Source organism: Morone saxatilis, unplaced genomic scaffold (assembly GCF_004916995.1).
Source record: "Morone saxatilis isolate NCDOM2014 unplaced genomic scaffold, NCSU_SB_2.0 Contig14, whole genome shotgun sequence".
NCBI classification, from domain to species: Eukaryota; Metazoa; Chordata; class Actinopteri; family Moronidae; genus Morone; species Morone saxatilis.
Window position 1 is genome coordinate 19021140 of NW_023339696.1, and position 6128 is coordinate 19027267.

Consider the following 6128-nt stretch of genomic DNA (forward strand, 5'->3'; position numbering starts at 1 on the left):
TGCTTTTGTTATATAATTCCTCCATCAGTAACATTTTGTTACATTTAATGACTTTTACCACCAAACTTGGTGTTGGTGGATTGCTTCCGGTACATTGAGTGGACCCATACAGAGTCAGCACAGTTATCCACCACTCAGTCCTTCCTGTCTTGAACAGCTGTGTACATCCAGACTAGCATAACGTTTCTACCCCACAGAGCCTACTTTTGTCATTCCCGCAAACATCTTGGTTCTAAATGAGCTTCAAGCTCTTGCCTATCATGTAATGTGGCTGCAACCACTTGCAACCATAGCCTCCCACAGTGGGCTCCTTTTTCTCATCACTATCTTTTTTTTTGTATTTAGTATACTGGCATGTAATGAAATATAGCCGAATATAAGACAATGATGAAAATCAAATAAAGTATTTAAAATTGTCTTTTCCCAATTGTGTCCCGCACTAAGGCTCGTACAAGTATTATTTCATGCATTTTATTTATTTTGGCCATAATTAACACAGAAATGAATTCCTCCTTATGAAATCACTTCAGGGACAGTTTCACACCCAGAAACTCTTACTACATTTTAAATCAAATAAAGCTCCAGAAACATGCTATATTTAAAGATGTATCAGATGATCTTTATCAGCTTTGTTTTTTCAGCTAATTTCCCTCAAACAACTACATTGTTTTGTATTTTATACATGTATATCAGGTGAATTAATATGGTTATTGCTATGGTTAACAATTGTTATGTACTGTTCTTTATGACTGTACTACTGGCAGTGTCCTTCCTCCTGAAGGATTTGCTCACACAATCACTAAAAGGCTGATTTGTTTGCACCCTTTTCAGTCCAGTTGAAGCACTTCTTCAGGCTTATTCTGCCATTGTATTCAGAGTGAGACTCTAAGCAAAGTACTCAAAGACATTGTCAGTCGCTGCACCTCCAGTTCTGACTGGCTGGTAGATTATATTTTCCTGTAAACTTCTCATTAATCATAATACATATTCAAAACCCTTTCAAGTGGAGCCTCTTTGATGATCTTCATTCTAAAGTCGTGCAGCTTTATGTTATCCTCAATACTGATGTGCGTGTGAGAGATCTCTTTAGTGGTTCAGATTTAGTGTTTTAGGGAGGCTTGCTGCCTGAGTGGTTCCACAGTGAAGCTCATTGAATGGCCGGCTCACGTCTGAACCAGTGGAAGGGCAGACAGGGGAGTTCCCAGAGCAGCTAGCCAAGCTACGAGCGGTCCAGCAGATGGACATTATTTACTCTGGACTCAACTTAAGGAAGATCCATCATCAAAAAGTCAGCCTCCTATCAATCCTCCTCATGTTCTTCTATGCACAGCAGGTCCCCCAGCCCCCGGTCCTGAACTCCTGTTGGTTTTATTTCCATTTGAGCAGGCAGCATGTGGAGCGCCGTCTCCCAGCAGGCTCCAGTTTCCAGTGCCCTTGTTTATCCCTGCGTGGTTTAATTAGCCCAGATGAGCTGAGTCAGCCTCAGTAGGGAGCGCTGTGTCTCCTTGGCTGAGCCAGGTCCCTGCACTGTGTAGGCATGATGGGCACATACTGCAGGGACTCTTCCCCCATCTCCTCCCACCAATTACCTTTTTTTCCATCCAGCCTCAACACCATCTCCCATCTTTTCTCATTGTCAGTCATCCAGAGGCCAGCAGTCAGTCTCTGGGGTGCTGTTAGGACACAGCTCTGTCCAGGGAGCTTCCACGATATTCCTCTTCACTTTATCGTGATGGACAAACAATAAGAAAGAGCATGTTTCATGTTGTGAAAAATTATCAAGACGGATATAAGTTTGAGTGGTGGGAGAAAACAGATGGCCTGTTGCCTAGATATCCATCTTTCTCCTCACTGTGCTGCTGACCAAACTGCCAAATGATGTTACTTCCATACTGTTTTTTTTTTTCTCAAGTAAACTTTAAATATCCACACAAAGGTCACCGGGAAATCAATCTAGCTGATTAAGATTCTAAATCAGACAATTGTTTGCCCACAAGTGTGTTTCCTACAGTTTCTTATTATATGGAAGCCAGTTGAGACAAAGACGGTTTACCGGATGTCTGCATCTCTGTGAAAACATGTTGCCCTCCCTGGGCTTCAATCCCAAACACAAGCTTTTTGTTTTTGTGATTGCTTATTTCAGAAATGCTCGAGTAGTAACTTGAAATTAATTAAAAGTAGCTCCCAGGACGTGTACTTTGACAAACAGTTTTTGTTATGTACATTTTTTTTTTTTCATCTTTGCACACGCTTTCAAATCTTTCATCTTTGGGGTAAAACTCCAGTTACACCTTGACCTTTTTTGAAAAGTCATCTCAAATTTCAATGTTGGACAGGCCTCTCCGATCTCAGATTTGTCAAGCAGTCTTGATCAAAGTAATCTGCACCCACCACATTTCTCTTCAGCAGTAGAGCTACAAAAATGTTTGCAGTGCGGAGAAAAGCCCTTCAAACACATCACAGCCTGTGACAGTGTGATGAAGTTCTTCTTATATGCACACTAACATCTTTTTTTAAAAATCCTACACATCACAGAGTTTTATTTTAGATCAGATCAGAACCCAAATACAGGAACTTAACCGAAAATCTGAGTTCCCAAGCAACCAGTTACATTGCATTCACCCACTTTCTGTGTATTTTTTAACAGAATCATTAATGCAGTGATGCAGATTGTGAGAAATATGCAAAAACATACTGAGTTATTGAACTCTCTAAAAATGAGAGACATGTTACCTCGAGTCTCCCTTTTGCTCACTTTGCTCTGTATCTCCCCACCAGCCTGTTTTTTTTCTGTTTTCCATCAATCCATCATCTCAGATCTTGGCTCCCATTTTATGTGGCAAACAGGCGACTAAAGCCTGACAAGCATTTGAGTGTACTGCTAAAATCTCGCCATGGGTCTGCGCTCTTTGTGACTGCTGTTATTAAATCAAAAGGATGGTAAAAAGCACTCTGAGGTTGGATGTTTGTTCAAGAACAGGTTAAGTGCAAGGCGCAAGCAGGAAAGTCCTTGAACCTTCTATGCTTTCTACTTAAGTCGCTTCCCTTTGTAGTGTTTGGTCAGTGTGATTTTCTTTTAGTGCAGCAGACAATTTCTTACATTGGTGAGGACAAATGACTGCAAACAGTAGCTGTTTAATATTTAGTATTATCCTAAAATGATGTATTTTAAATGTTGGTGAACTTCAGCTGATCAGCTGATTCAGATGAGTGACACAAGCTTTCTCTGGACGCAGCTCTCATTTGCTGCTGTTGAGAGGACATTTTCTTTCATTTTCAGTCTGGCTGCGAAATGTGATTTGTCTCTATGGTTGCACAAAGTAAATTTATTAGAACAATAACATTTTGTGCAAAGACAATGTCTTAGCTTATGAATTAAGCTGAGATTGGTGTATATGAAAAGTGCCTAATCAAGGTTTGTAGTCAGTATTTGAAGTACTACATTTAAAGTAGAACAATGTACCAAACAATAAGCTAAACGTGGGGAAACGCAGCGTATTATGAGGCCCTTAAAGTGCTCTGAAAACTGTGAAACTTTAGTCAGTCCTTGTTTGTTTGTACTCAGTGTGTGAATAATATATGATATTTATGATATTTAATTTTACAGTTACAACAGAAAGATCGTTTATAAAAATAATCTGCTCAGAGGTTACTGAAAGGATCAAACAGTTAAATCTACATAATACGGGACCAGTGTTGGGTGTAACGCATTACTGTAATCACATTACATTTGTCTATAATGCAGCAATGTAAAACATTACTGTTCTTAATTCTGTAATCACATTGCAGTAACTAATAAAACATTTATGTTGTTACTTGTGGTACATAAGTTCTTCACTTATCTGCAGATAGAACAAAAATGTAACCAAAAAAAATTTGCCTGAGTGACTTGACAAGGATGAATATCTGAAGTCGGGTTTAGAGATGGAGATCTTAAATGTTTGCAACAATATCCATTAAACTCAACACAGCGACGCCATCTAGTGTGCCTGTGAAGAGACTCTTCAGCCTGAAACAGTTTGACTGACAAAAAATTTGAGAGACTATTCCTCATGAGGTCTAAGCACTGCTTTTGTGATAAACACGTCAAATAAGCTGGACTAGTCTACTATAAAACCCTGAACTGTGTGTGTCTGGCTCGATGTTGTAGAGTAGCACAAAAGTAACGTAACGAGCAGTGTAACAAATATATATATAGTATATATACTTTTTACAGAGAGAAATTAAGCAAGGTAAGGCATTACTTTAAAAATAAAGCACCGAGCAATGTGTTACTTACTTTACTTAAGTAACGACCCTAATAAGGAAAAAGAATAGAAGTCTACAGTGGTCCCGTGAGCTACATACGCAAACATGCTCACAATGACAATGCTAAAATGCTGATATTCACAGCTATTTTTCTATCTTAGAGCCATGAAATTATATAGGAAAATGAAATCTAAAATAACAAGAGAGAACAAAACAAACCTCAAATCATTCAGTGAGTGTAAAATTGTATGTAAGTCAGTGCTTAGATGTTTAATTATGTTATAATTACATAAACACATATCAAGGACATGCTTGTTAAATTCCCTTTGACATGAAATTGTGCTTCAGCTCTCCGTCGCCATATGTTCAACACTCACACTTTCACATTAAACACACACTATAGACCAAGCCTGACATGCCTGATTCTGAAAGTGACAGAAATTGAAATGTGAGATGAAAAGAAAGGAGGGGGGTGTGGTGTTGCTGACGAACATGCCTCTAGTTGTTGTATGACAGTCAGATGGAGAGGAGGATGCAGAGGTGTCTTCAAAAACAAACCCGTACATTAACTCGCACTGTGCAACAATCATTATTTGTTGTTTAAACATGCATACATCAACACTCATCGTGCATGCACGGATCAATTTTTTCATTTACCCCAGTCGATGCTCTCCCCTCTCTCTCTTTCCCACAGTGAGAATCACTCGAAATGCTGAAGGACAACGGAGATGAAATCAGACCACCGCCTGAATTTATGCACTGTCACACAAAGCAGCGAGATCTAAGTTATGATTGTAGCCACAGATAGCATCGTAATTTAGTCGGCCTCTGTTTTACTCTGGTGAGTCACTCGAAGCTAAATGAGTGTGATAGTGGTGATGAAATACATAGTAACTACAAATCTACAGAGCTATCTTTGGTTCTGCTGAAACCATGGTCCGATACAACCAAGGTTGTTAGCCGTGGTCCTCTTGATCATCTATTGAGACGGACAGCTGAACTGAACAAACAAACACAGTGAGACCTGTTTGCTCTGATCTCTCACATACAAACACACTTTAACAACAAACACACTTTAACTCTGTCTTCAGACTGACAGTGCAGAGTGAAAATGTCTCATTTCCAGGATTTACCTATACTGTAGGATGACCAGTTTATTCAGTGTTCTTTATGTTTGTGCCATCACTGTTTGCTTTGTACGCTGAACACGTTTGCATTAGCATCTGTTTGGTCATCTGCTGCGAGTATGAGAGTGTAATGCAGTAAATTTGGATGGAAATTAGAGCTGAAAAGATTATAGTAAGGTTTTTGACTTATTGTCAGACAAAACAAGACATTTGAAGATGTCACATTGGGCTTCAGGAAAGTGTGATGTGTAGTTTTTGCTATTTTCTGATATTTTATGGACCAAAAGATGAATTGATTTATTTAGAAAATAATTGGTAGTTACAGTCCCAGTGGGAATTTCACCTGTGGTTTTATTTCTTTTAGATGCCAAGTGACCCTTTGTGTCATGACCAAAGTAAAAATAATTGAACCTAATCCAAAACACACCCATAAAAAACCTACTGTCATGCAGAAATTCCTTTTAATGGGAGGAAAGGAGAAAGCCCAATCCGTAATAAATCTGAGGACAGTCAACCAGTCTGAAATGCATGGATTAGATCCAGACAGACAGACAACACTGGCATGAACAACATGAAATAACAAGCAGTCATGGCCGAGTAGCGAGTACACATCTTAAAGGGTCAGGATGTCCCAACTGAAGAGCTTGTTGGATGATTGAACAGCGTCTAAAACCTGTAATAGCTTCCTGACATTTCCTGAAACTCACTTTTGGCATTTCGGCTAAGATGAAGTCTAGTATCTGTTCTTATCAG

General features: G+C 39.2%; 1 protein-coding gene across 2 annotated transcripts in view; it reads left to right on the forward strand.

The window, feature by feature from the left end:
• The window catches only part of asic2 (acid-sensing (proton-gated) ion channel 2), a 327047-nt gene that overhangs the window by 298891 nt on the left and 22028 nt on the right, over nt 1-6128 (forward strand). The window lies entirely within an intron of this gene.